Source organism: Bidens hawaiensis, unplaced genomic scaffold, assembly GCF_021521415.1.
Source record: "Bidens hawaiensis isolate Kalapana, Puna unplaced genomic scaffold, B.hawaiensis_p1.1 tig00003469_1, whole genome shotgun sequence".
Taxonomy (NCBI): Eukaryota; Viridiplantae; Streptophyta; class Magnoliopsida; order Asterales; family Asteraceae; genus Bidens; species Bidens hawaiensis.
In genome coordinates, this window is record NW_027491193.1 from 132645 (window position 1) to 146120 (window position 13476).

Here is a 13476-nt window from a genome sequence, read left to right on the forward strand (position 1 = left end):
CACAAGCTCAAGCGCGCGCTCTCTCTCTCTCTCTCTATGTATACATACAATATATATATATATATGTATATAGGGGAAGGTTAACGTACAAATGAAATTAACGTGTTAAACGTGAGAATCAAGTAGAGTAATTATGTAATTACATCATAGAGTAATTATCATAGAGTAATTATCATATTTAGTCTACTTGTATATATAATTACTCTACTTGATTATCACGTTTAGCACGATAATTTCATTTGTATATGATCCAGGCCCTATGTATATACACACACACTTTTTTTGGGGTTGAAACGCATCGTCATATATTAACAAGCGATGTCGCTAGTCTCTTTTCGATTGCAAAACCCTGTTTTTATAAATAACTTAATTAATTGATATTGGAGTCATAACATTACTATACATGCTTATCTGACTACTTGTACTCGACGAAGTAGTTCTACGGCCTCAGAAGCGAGAAAACAATATTTTTATGTATGTAGTCATGTAGATATCGATCTTTCTTCCCCACAAAGGCACAAACAATATTATTCTCTTTAATAACATCATATACAGTGTCTCTCTCTCGTTGGAAACTGTTGCAGAGACGTGTTGCTTCAAGTTGTAAAATACTCTACTCATGACAGCTTTGAATATGAAATGAATAATCATGAGGGTGTCGGGTCCGTGGGTATACTTTAAACCTTTACACATATTAATCATGGAATAAAGTATAATATTTATCCACCTATCATTTTCATATATACCTCTTTCTCTGTACGTATATACAAAAATCTAGGATTTATGTATGTAACGATTATCACTGTAGCTTGTTTAGTCAAATAATTGTTTGGTTGGTGATCTGATCATTTTAAAAACAATTATAATGTTAGTCAAATAATAAAGTGAGGGGCTGTAAACTGGTTTTATTTATAAGAATATTAAATATACTACATTTAGAGCCCGTGCAATACACGAGATTATACAAATTATAAAATTACATGAAAAAAATAGTCAATTTGTCAAATCCCGAATTTTTTGATTACTTTCAAAAAAGTCAATAAAAGTAAATTTGAAACCCGAACCATATTTAAAATTCTAACTTTCACTCGTTTGACATTTTAAAGTCAACACTTTGAACCCGTAACAAATCTGACGATAAATCTATTTGTATTCTCAAACTTTAAAAAATACTCAGATTTCTCATTTTGACCCGTAACAAATTTTGACACAAATGTATTTAACTTGTATCAAACAATTTATTTACCAACTTTTGACTGTATAAATCAAATTAAAGTTTCACAAAACCCGAAACAATCCTACATAAAAAATCAAGAAATTAAATATGATAAATTTGTTATATATGAAAGTGATTGGTATATATTTACCAAATAGCCGAAAAAAATATATAGTTTACTAAATTAACTTAAAAAATAAATTGATAGATTTAAAACATATATTTATAATTTATAAATTTATATGACAAACGTATATATAATATAAACATAATGTAAAAGGAAATTAAATATGACATACATTAGGGTCAATTAAGATCTTGGTTTTGGAGGGAAAAATGTTATGAGGTTTAACCATAAACTAACATGTGTCACAGTTATTTTCTTTTATTAGAATATGATCTATCTAAGACTAAGGGGTGTGGGGGCTCAAGTGGGGGCTCCAGCAGAGCCAAGAACCAATAATATTAAGACGTGTGACAGAGAGAGAAACTGGATAAGGGGGGTGTTGGAGTCCCTGGTGGAGCCCCTGGCCCTGGTGTGGAGGGGCTCCAGCGGAATTTTTTTTTTATTTTTTTTATAAATATATTCAAACAACATATTATTAAAAAAAACACATAAATTATTAAAAAAAAACACACATTAATAAAAAAACACATTAATAACTAAAAATTAAAAAACCAACAAAAAAAATAAAATAAAAATTAAAGTACTAAAAAGAAACATTCTTCTTATTCTTCGGCTTGGTCTTCTTCGATCAACCTCTTTCGGATACGTTGCTTTTGCTTTTCCATAAGCATTTGATCGACCGGATTTAGGTTACTGAAGTCTCTAGTAAGAAAGTCCAAATCTCTCATTCGAGTTTTTTCCTTTTTGTCATAAGAGACCACCTCCATGGTTTTATTGAATTTATTGAGGGATTCAACAAGATTGGAGATGTTTACGGCTTCCCCCTCAGCCGGTTTTTTCCCCTTGGTGTCCCTTCCCAATGGCCGCCTCCTCGGTGGTGAAGACGTTTCCTCCTCCGCAATGTTTAGGTCGAATCTAACGTGGCAATCCGACCCGGTTGAAGTGCTATACGCTCCAGACGAACTAGTTTTAGTCCGTTTCGGCCCTACTTCCGCATCAAAGTCCGGCGCCACCAGCTCAACCCACTTGGAACACTTTTTCAACCTGTCCCACAACTTTAAATCGTCCCACGTCTTCACCACCCCATACCTCCGCAAACACTCTTGCTTCCACTCTTCGACCGTGAAATTGTAAACCGCCAAATCATCACTTCCACTTGGTCTCATACGACCGTTGTTCCTGTTGAAAAGATTAGTAAACAAGCCGACAAATTTTCTGATTTCGGACCACCGACCCGAAATCATATCGGCGTTCCGCTCTATACTCCCAACGAGCATGTGGAACGTCTCCCTAACCTTTGTCCAAAAAATCTTTCTCTGTTGGTAGTCGGCTGCAAAATGAATAAATAAATTAGATTTTCATTTAACCTTTTTATTAAAAATCTAAAATAAAAACGTTAAAACAATTACCGCAATGCCGATCCTCAGAAATGACTATCCAAGCCCGACACAAGGCTTCCTTCTCATCCGATGACCACGGAGTGGTTTTCCGTTTCGTCCTCGGAGTCGAAGCCGGTTCCGACCCGTCCGTTGCAACTGGTTTTTTACGGTGGACGCGTCTTTTTGGTTCCGGAGCTTGTGATTCTTGTGTCTCCAGAACAACAAAGTTAAGAGACAGTTGTGTGTTGGATGGTTGAAAGCCGGATGATTCTTGCGGCTCCGAATAAAACATCGGTTGGTGTGGTGAGAAACCCATAAACGTGTTCAATGAATCATCGTCAAGATAATCTGAATCAAGGTTTGGGAACCAATTTCCAGCCATTTTTTAAAAAAAAAGTTGAGAAGATGAATTGATTTTGGGTGAAGGTTTGAAGTTTTGGTATAAAAATGGGTAAATGGAGTATAATTATATAGAAAATATATTTTTTTTTGTTTTTTTCTTCTCCCCAACGGTTGAAAAAACATCAAAAGATGTGCCATCCTCTCTCTCTTCTCCCGCTACCATGCTCACCGCCCCCTCTACCGCCCCTCTAGCGCCCTCGGTGGTGTGGTACTAGCGCCTGGGGGCGCGAGCGAAAGGGCTCTAGCGCCTCCGCTGAAGCCCCCACACCCCTCAGTCTAACATTATATGATTATTTTCTGTAATCATATCTAATTTAGATCTTTCTTCTTGTTTTTATCATTGCAATTTGTCAGTTACTGTAAAAACATTCATTTAATATGTTCAAATTGTTGTGTATACATAAAACACTAAATAAGAATAAGGAAACTTATCTGACTTTCATTTATTTTAATAAATAAAACTCTAACCAAATGAATTATAAAAGTTTTTTAACACTAAAACCAAAGGATTTCAGTAAATTATATTTATTTCTTCTTATTTGTTACGAGCTCCTTTAGCAAAACACCACTACTAAATATTAAATATCAATAAAAAGACATTAATTCTAAAACTATATAAGAATACCCAATTTTTAAAATAAATAAAATTGTACCTTAAAATTAAGTACACTTTTAACTATTTAAATAGATATACACTTTTAACTATTTAAATAGATATTAATTGAATGTTTAAATTACTAATTAAGAGAGTGTGAAAAAAAGAACGAAGAACAAAGAATATAAAGATTTTACAAACCGAAGGTATTATAGGATTTTCATGATTTCAAATACATAAGAAATATTTATTATACGATTTTCATGTCTTAAGAACGAATGATTTGTAACTGTTTATTATTAATATATGAGTATTGATGTTTGATATTACTGTGCATTCAGTCGGTTTAGGTTAATTTCGATTAGAACGATCAGTTTGTCAGTTGCTATGATAATTGCTTTCAGGGTTGTTTTGACTAGTTTAAATATGATGAAGCGTATAATTGCCCTTAGTTGAGTCACACCGACAGAGATTGTTTGATAATTAGTGTCATGTGCTAGCGATTGTTGATGCCTAAAGTTTGCCTAGTTAGTCAATCTGATTTGATCTTTGACAATTAATCTGTTAAGTGAACATGAGATTACTGTATATTTGCTTACTTGAAACCCGAGTGTGATTTGCTTTTGTTAATTGTTTGAAATTGTTAAGTTGTTTAATCAGTATTAAAATCAAAACTAATTGCTTGTGTGATCAGCACTAATACATTTCACTTCATAATGTTAGGATCCAGTTACACATTACACTGACCACATATACTTTACGTGGTTCAATACCCAACTTACCCTAGCTTGCTTAGGTGATTAGATACTTGTTTTAATTGTTTTTGACTAGATAGTGACAGTCTAGCATCAGAATGTGATAGAGTTGGCTAACGGTCTAGATTCACTCATAGTCAATTTGAAGTTGCTTGATTTTGTTAATAAATTATCATTCAACGATGTGAACAAAGTTTGTGAAACATTTGTAAATGTCAGAATTAGAGAAAAAAATCCATATACAACTTGAATAGTGGTCAACACGATTTCCCCCTATCACAAAGTATCCTTCGACTCCCACATGTGCTTTCCTTTGGCATCTCACCCATCCAACGATACCCTCTCTCCATAAAACGACTCTCTCAGAGGCATTGCATCGGATAAGTTCTAAGTACCATGTATATGGTCATGTGTGGATACATTTAAAGATACCTTTGTACATTGTTGTAAAATATATATTCTTTTGAAATACTAAATTTTTTGCACTCCATAGTGTTTCAATCCATGACCTCCTATTTCACACCTTATGCATATTACCACCTTACTAAAGTGAGAATAATATTGTCGTAAAAATATTGACCAATACATTTTGTATACACATAATTTCGTGTTATCTATATATCAAATGTACATGTGTAGTAAAAAGGAAAATAGTTCATTTATAAGTTTTTAAATTTTTTGTTTTCATTTAAGATTAAAACAATTTTACTTGTAAAATGGGTTACTAGAGTTTCTAATTTCTAATAGTTACCCAAATGAAGAGTGGATTTTTTGAACTAAAAAGGTACATTTCTTTTTTTTACGTCTGAATATATAATATGTTGAAATTAAAAAGGTATTTTTCTTCTGATTCTGTCTTCTATTGTGACAATTTTTTATCTTATTGTTTTCCCTTTCGGCATCACTTTCCGTTTTCATGAGATTTAGCAAACTTAAAAAATTATGCTCTTGTGTAAATCAAATCTTAATTCTTTAATAATTTTATAACTTTCTTTTTCTACATTATTTAATGTCACCTTCTTTTGTCTATTAAAAATTAAATTATTTACTCTCCGAGTACTCGCTATAAAGTATGGTGTCGAGGGTAGTTTCTTTAACTCCGCCTAATTATTAAGGACCGATCAAAAGTGATCAACTTCAGCCAGAATCACATATAGTCGGTCAACTTGGGCCGATTTGACTTAAAATATAAAACATAATTCATATTTCTATAATATTAAGAAAAGAATATCACTTTTTTATCTAATGATTAGCAAATTTTTTAATAATTTAGTATTTAAACATGTATTTGTTTTATTTAATTGAAATTCACTTATTTGTTATAAATATTAACGAACTTTTGATATTTGACACATATATAATATCTAAAAATTAATTTTCTTTATAGTTACCATTTACGAATACTTTCCAAGTACTCCGAGTACACATAACTCCCCAGTCGGCCGCCTATGGTCCGCCTGACGACTTTTGCAACCATGCTCCCATGCTATGGATACACTAATATATAGGGTCGGTCATGAGGATTTAAATATTTTGGTTGAGCCAAAAGAAAAAAACTAACCGATAATTCGTGAAGCTCTCCTATCATTCTTGACATCAAACTGTTTGATCATCATTTGAATAGGCGGTTTATGCATAAAGTTATATATAACATCGGTTTGAGCCTTTCTATAAAAAATAACATGTAACGTGAGAACCAATTAGGACAACAACGGGTCAGGTGGGCTTGGGTCATGTGTCAGACTGAGTTACATGTTCACCGATAATGGTTACACGTCTGATGCCGCGTGTACCTCAACACATCGCGCGAGCACTCAGCTAGTAGTCTATGATATTCTTGGCTCCTTAGACATCTTAATACAAACACTAATTTCACACACTCAAGGTGTTTTCTCTCTCAATGCTCTTCCTTTTCATATCATGAGTCTAAATCCGAGTGTGTTATAGCTATTCCACAACTTTATCACATGAATTGATTCAAGATATTGTTAGATCCAATGTTTTGGGAACCTATATGTAACATCCTACTTTCGGTTATTATAATAAAAATAAATTTCATTATTTCATAGTGGGCCGTTATCGGTTTAGATAAATAGAATACGAGTTGGGCTAGTGTTGGGTAAATGAATATGGGTTATGGACTTGGGTTAGGAAAGAAAGAAGGAAAGACCATGGGCTTAAGCCCATGATCCATAAATATATAAACCCTTAATATCCATTTAATCCCCATTCACACATATTCCATACATCACCCAAAACACACACACTTAAGATTTCTCTCTAGTTCTTCCTTATCTCTAGCTGAAATCAAGAAGGAAACCGAGAACCGACCCGAGGTAATGATAGTTTAATATTGTACGAGCCTAAAACGTTAGTTATAGTCGCGTAACGACGAGCCGACACCGTTAAACCGTTTAAATCACAAGATCCGGGTAGAATCGGGTATAAACCGGACCTAAGATGAGTTTAGGGATCACCCTAGCTCAAATCTGGATCAAACGGGACGAAAAACGATGAAAACGGTGGAAGAACGAGTGAGATCTCGTTTTTCCGGAAAAAACACGGTTTTCCAGCGATGACGGCGCCGGAAAAGATAAAGGTGTCAGGGAATGTTCCCTGACCTAACCCTAGTTCGCTAAGGAAACTTAGAGAACTAGAGGGTGATTCTTTAGCTAGTTCGCTAAGGAAACTTAGAGAACTAGAGGGTGATTCTTTAGCTAGTTCGCTAAGGAAACTTAGAGAACTAGAGAGTGATTCTTTAGCTAGTTCGCTAAGGAAACTTAGAGAACCAGAGGGTGATTCTTTAGCTGATTCGCTAAGGGAACTTAGAGAACCAGAGGGTGATTCTTTAGCTGATTTGCATAAGGAAGCCTAACGAACTAGGCTTGATTCTTTATCCGATTCGTTAAGGAAAAGGGTAATGAATTACCCTTGATTCTTTAAGACCATTCGTTAACAAAGATAACGAATTAGAAGGTCTAATTCGCTAAGACCAAAGTAACGAATTGAAGTTTAACAGAAGGACAGAATGATCCCCGAACTTAGAAAGGAATGAATTAATTACAAATAAGCTAGTGATATGGCTAGTAATAGATAATTAATACGAGTAATTGTTATACAGTTAGCCGCGCCCAACTGAAGAAAGGAATAACAATTAACGGTGAACGTAACCGACTTCAGGTGACTTTCCAGCCCCACTTCTGTGTTATGTTTCGGGGCTGTGTGCATACTCGATATGTTTGTTAATGCACTTATCATAAGTGATAAGTGTATGCCTTATATCAATGATGTGAAATGTATGAGTGATTGCTTGTTAGTACGTGAACGATCTTCGGATATTGCACGTACTGTCAGGTTGTAGTGTTACGTATAAGGTAAGTATAATGTATTTGCTTATATGTATGAATGCGATAAAGTTAATAAACGAAGGAAAGACATGGTTGTATGGTAACGAAGAGGGACCAGACCCTAATAATATATGTGATGTTAGGGACCATACCCTAATAATATCTGTGATGTTAGGGACCAGACCCTAATAATATCCGTGATGTTAGGGACCAGACCCTAATAATATCTATGATGTTAGGGATCAGACCCTAATAATATCTGTGATGTTAGGGACCAGACCCTTATAATATCTGTGAAGTTATAGGGCGAAAGGCTCTTTAAAACGTATGATTATGTATGTAAAGAAAGTATGAAGGTAAGAATGAAAGTATATGCACTTATGTGTGTATGAAAGAAAGTTAAGAGGTTAAGTATGAAATGTAAGAAGGTATTGTATGATTATGTGATTAATTAGAACTCACTCAGCGTAGCTGATTTTTAGTATGCACGCAGGTGAGTAGAATGAGGCAGGTATGTGAGGAGGACACATGGCAGAGTTGGACGAAGCTGGCATCTGAAGATTTTGCTATGATGTTTTATTTTAAAAGACTATGTTTTGTTTTTAAATGACTATGAATGCTCGATAAGACAAGAATTATGGTTATGGAATGTAATGGTTTGAATGTTTTTAATGTTCCGCAAATGTTTTATTTAACTCTGATATTTAGAACTGCGTTTATGAGTAAATCCAACACGAAAGTAGGGCTACCGGTAACGGGGCCTTACAAGTTGGTATCAGAGCAAAGTTCGAGAGATTTAAGCATCCTACATGCTTAGACTCGAACAGAGAATGGGATTTAAGTAAGAAAATAAAGAAGATGCCAGTCCAAGATAGCCATGTGTCACTCAAGCAAGCCCAGTAACGGTAAAGTGTATGGATAAATATGTATGTTAATGTTAGCTTGATTGCTAAAGAAAGGATATGTGAATGTTAGGGATAGGATTATTTGATTTCTTAACTGTTTAGAACCAGCACAAATAGACTCATAAGGGGAAGTGTATAGGACACGGAAAGTAACGTGATCAGCTAATCACAATTGGCCACTGTTATTACCTGTTAGCCTTACTATCCTTATACTAAATAGTTCCTTAAGTGATAACGTTTGTGTTTTCCCTTTTTAGAATACGATGGCTGGAACAGGAGGAAATGTGGAAGCGGGAGGTCGAAGACGCGGCAGGCCTCGTCGTGCCCAACGACCTTCGGTAGAGACAACTTCCAACACCGAAGCTGAAGGAAGCACAGCTGGAAGAAACCCGGAGAACAACGAAGGAGTCCAACTGGATCCCATGATTCAAGCAGCTATTGTTCAAGCCGTAGCTACTGCTGTGAAGAATATAACTCCCGGAGGGTTTGCTGGAAGCCGTGAAAGAACTGTGGAAGGGGCAGGTGGTGATGGTAGGAAAGATGATGAGAGGGAAAAGGGTGATTCAAGTGAGGTAAGGTATGTGAAAGTTGATGATAGGAAGAGGGGTCGAGGCGGTTGCAACTATAAGTCCTTCAAAAGTTGTGACCCGCCTAAGCTGACTGGTTTAGGAGACGCAATCGCTACTCTTAAATGGATAAACGCCATGGATAAAATTATCCGCATTAGCGAGTGCCGTCCCGACCAAGCGGTAGGTTATGCTACTCAATCATTCGAGAATGAGGCTATGTATTGGTGGGAGAGTGTGGAGCAGAGGAAGACCCGTGAAGAGATCAAAGCGATGAAGTGGGAGGATCTGAAGGAGTTAGTGATGAAGAAGTTTTGTGCTGACGCCGAGGTTGAGAGGGCGGAGATGAAGTTCCTGAACTTGAAAGCTGGGACAATGGCACATCGTGAGTACACCACCGAGTTCAATCGAATGTCTAGGTTGGTACCCGATATGGTTAACACTGAGGCCAAGAGAATCAAGTGTTATGTGAGGGGATTGCCACAGAAAGTCCGCGTGCTAGTCAGGACGAGTAAACCTGCTACCTTTGACTCTGCTGTCGAGCTCGCAGAGGTGGTTTATGCAGACCTGGCTGCGGATGACGCAGTGGTGGAAGAAGAAAAGAAAGATAAGAAGTGGGTTGCTCATGTTAAGCGACCCGGTACTCAGTTTTGGAACTCCAAAGATAAGAAACAGAAAGTGTGGGAGAAGAGATCGTGTAAGACCTGCGGAAAGATGCATGGTGGCGAGTGTAAGTGGAGTAGGAGTTCTGAGGTTTGTAGCAAATGTGGAAAGACTCACGGTGGAGAATGCTGGATGGGGTCTAATGTGTGTTATAAGTGTGGGAAGGTAGGGCATTATGCCAATGAGTGCAGTGCGAAGCCAGCATGTTACAAATGTGGCAAGACAGGCCACATGGCGAGAGAGTGCACCGATGGTGAGGCTGGAGGTAGTGGGAAGAAAGATGCTGATCAAGCAAGGCCGAGGACTAGGGCCTACATGTTGACCCAAGAGCAAGCCAAGCAGATTCCCGATGTCGTCACAGGTACGTTTCTAGTAAACGGTATTTCCGCTTCAGTATTGTTTGATTCGGGCGCAAACAAAAGTTTCGTAGCCACACCATTTAGTAAACTAGCTAAAATGAAATGTTGCCGAGTGTCTGAAACTCTTATGGTAGAAACCGCTAGTGACACTTCGGTTAAAATAATGAAAATGGTTAAGGACTGTAAGATAGAATTGGAGGGACATGAGTTCCCTGTTACTTTGTATGTTATGACCTTATGAGGGTTCGATGTGGTTTTGGGGATGGATTGGTTGTCTGAGTACGAAGCTCAAATAGTGTGTAGGAGTAGGATAATAAGGTTAAAGTCCTTGGATGGTAGTGCGGTGACGGTTTATGGCGATAAGGAAAGTTCTGGGCTTAATGTCATTTAGATGATAAAAGCCGAGGGTTTGCTAAGGCGAGGGTGCTGTGCCTACCTGGCGTATGTTGTCAACGCTGCGGCCGAGACGAAAGAAATGAAAGATGTTCCTATCATACACGACTACCCAGAAGTATTCCCAGAGGATCTTCCGGGGTTGCCACCGGAGCGAGAGATAGAATTCCAGATAGACTTAGTACCGGGCGCCCAACCCGTCGCGAAAGCACCTTACTGTCTAGCACCGTCCGAAATGAAAGAATTGATGTCCCAACTGCAAGAACTCCTCGACAAAGGTTTCATAAGACCAAGTGTTTCCCCGTGGGGCGCACCGGTGTTGTTCGTGAAGAAGAAGGATGGAAGTATGAGAATGTGCATAGACTATCGTGAGTTGAATAAGCTTACAGTAAAGAATAGATATCCTTTGCCAAGGATTGATGATCTGTTTGACCAACTGCAAGGTTCAAGTTGGTTCTCACGAATAGATCTCAGATCAGGCTATCATCAGCTGAAAGTGAAGGAGGCAGACATCCCTAAGACAGCGTTCCAAACGCGGTATGGACACTACGAGTTCCTCGTAATGTCATTCGGTCTAACAAATGCTCCTGCAGCATTTATGGACATGATGAATAGGGTATGTCGGCCGATGTTGGATAAGTCGGTTATCGTCTTCATTGATGATATATTGATTTATTCAAAGCGCGAGTTTGACCATGCCGAGCATCTGAGAGAAGTATTGGAAACTCTGAAGAAAGAGAAGTTGTATGCTAAGTTTTCGAAATGCGCGTTCTGGTTGCGAGAAGTGCAATTTCTTGGTCACGTGATTAATCCTGAAGGGATTACCGTGGACCCAGCTAAGATTGAGGCAATAACGAATTGGAAGACTCCACAGAATCCGACTGATATACGAAGCTTCTTAGGGTTAGCTGGCTACTATAGGAGATTCATCGAGGGTTTCTCCAAGATAGCCGCACCGTTGACCGGTATGACCCGAAAGTCGGTAGTATTCAGTTGGGGAAAGTTTCAAGAAGAAGCCTTTGAGGAATTAAAGAAGAGACTCACGAAAGCTCCAATCCTTGCTCTACCCGATGGTGACGAGGATTTAGTTGTTTGTGTCGATGCCTCGCATGAAGGGCTAGGTTGCGTGTTGATGCAGAGAGGAAATGTGATAGCTTACGCGTCTAGACAGTTGAAAGTCCACGAGAGTACTTATCCGACGCATTATTTAGAGTTAGCAGCTGTAGTGCATGCTCTTAAGATATGGAGGCATTATCTGTACGCTACTAAGTGTACTATCTATACAGATCATATGAGTTTAAAGTACTTCTTCGAGCAGAAAGAATTGAACATGAGGCAGAGAAGATGGTTGGAGTTGATTAAGGATTATGACTGCGACATTAAGTACTATCCCGGTAAAGCTAATGTAGTCGCTAACGCGTTAAGTCGTAAAAATGAGGAAGTCCTTGCAACAGTAAAGTCATACCAGTTGATCATGAACCCAAGTCTTTTTGAAGAAATCATCAAGGTGCAGTCAGAGGTGTTAGTAGATGAAGGGTTAGTAAAGAAAGAAAGGATTTATGGCCAGCAAGATGAGTTGATGGAAAACACTAATGGAGTTAAGACTAGGTTTGACCGTATGTGGATCCCACGCCATGGTGATCTTAGAAGTCGAATCTTAGATGAGGCTCATAAGTCAAGATATTCGATTCATCCAGGAGCTACAAAGATGTATCAAGATTTGAAAAGGGACTACTGGTGGCCTGGGATGAAGAATGATGTAGTGGATTATGTTAGTAGGTGCTTAACTTGCTTACAAGTCAAAGCCGAACATCAAAGCCTTATGGGAAGATGCAACCGCTAGAGATACCTGAGTGGAAATGGGAACACATCACCATGGATTTCATAACTAAGCTACCTCGTACAGCTAAGCATCATGATACTATCTGGGTGATTGTGGACCGTTTGACCAAGAATGCTCACTTTCTGCCCATGCGAGAGGCCATCTCGTCAGAAACGTTAGCAAGCTTGTTCATTAAAGAAGTTGTAACCAAGCATGGAGTACCGTTATCGATCGTGTCTGATAGAGATACACAGTTTACTTCGAGGTTCTGGAAGAAATTCCATGAAGCTATGGGGACGAGGTTGAACATCAGTACAACGTATCATCCTCAAACCGATGGACAGTCTGAAAGGACGATCCAAACCCTTGAGGATATGCTGCGTACTTGTGTTTTAGATTTTGGTGGAAGTTGAGATGATCATCTGCACCTGGCAGAGTTCTCCTATAACAACAGTTACCATTCAAGTATTGGTATGCCACCGTTTGAGATGCTTTACGGTAGACGATGTAGAACCCCGGTGTGTTGGGGTGAGATTGGTCATAAGGAAATGGGAAGCCTAGAAGTGGTTCAAGAAACGTCTTCAAGGTTCGATCAGATCAAAGCAAGAATGAAAGCCGCTCAAGACAGACAGAAGTCGTATGCGGATAAGCGGCGACGACCGATTGAGTTTAACATTGATGACAATGTGATGCTTAAGGTCTCGCCTTGGAAAGGAATTATCCGTTTTAGAAAGAGGGTGAAGTTGAGTCCAAGGTACATTGGACCGTTTAAAATTATAGATCGTGTAGGCGAAGTGGCTTATAAACTAGATTTGCCAGAAGAGTTAGAAGGAATTCATTCAACCTTCCATGTTTCTCATCTGAGAAAATGTCTAGCTGATGACATGTCCCACCTGCCATTAATGGACATTGAGGTTGATGAACAGTTGAACTACATTGAGCAACCG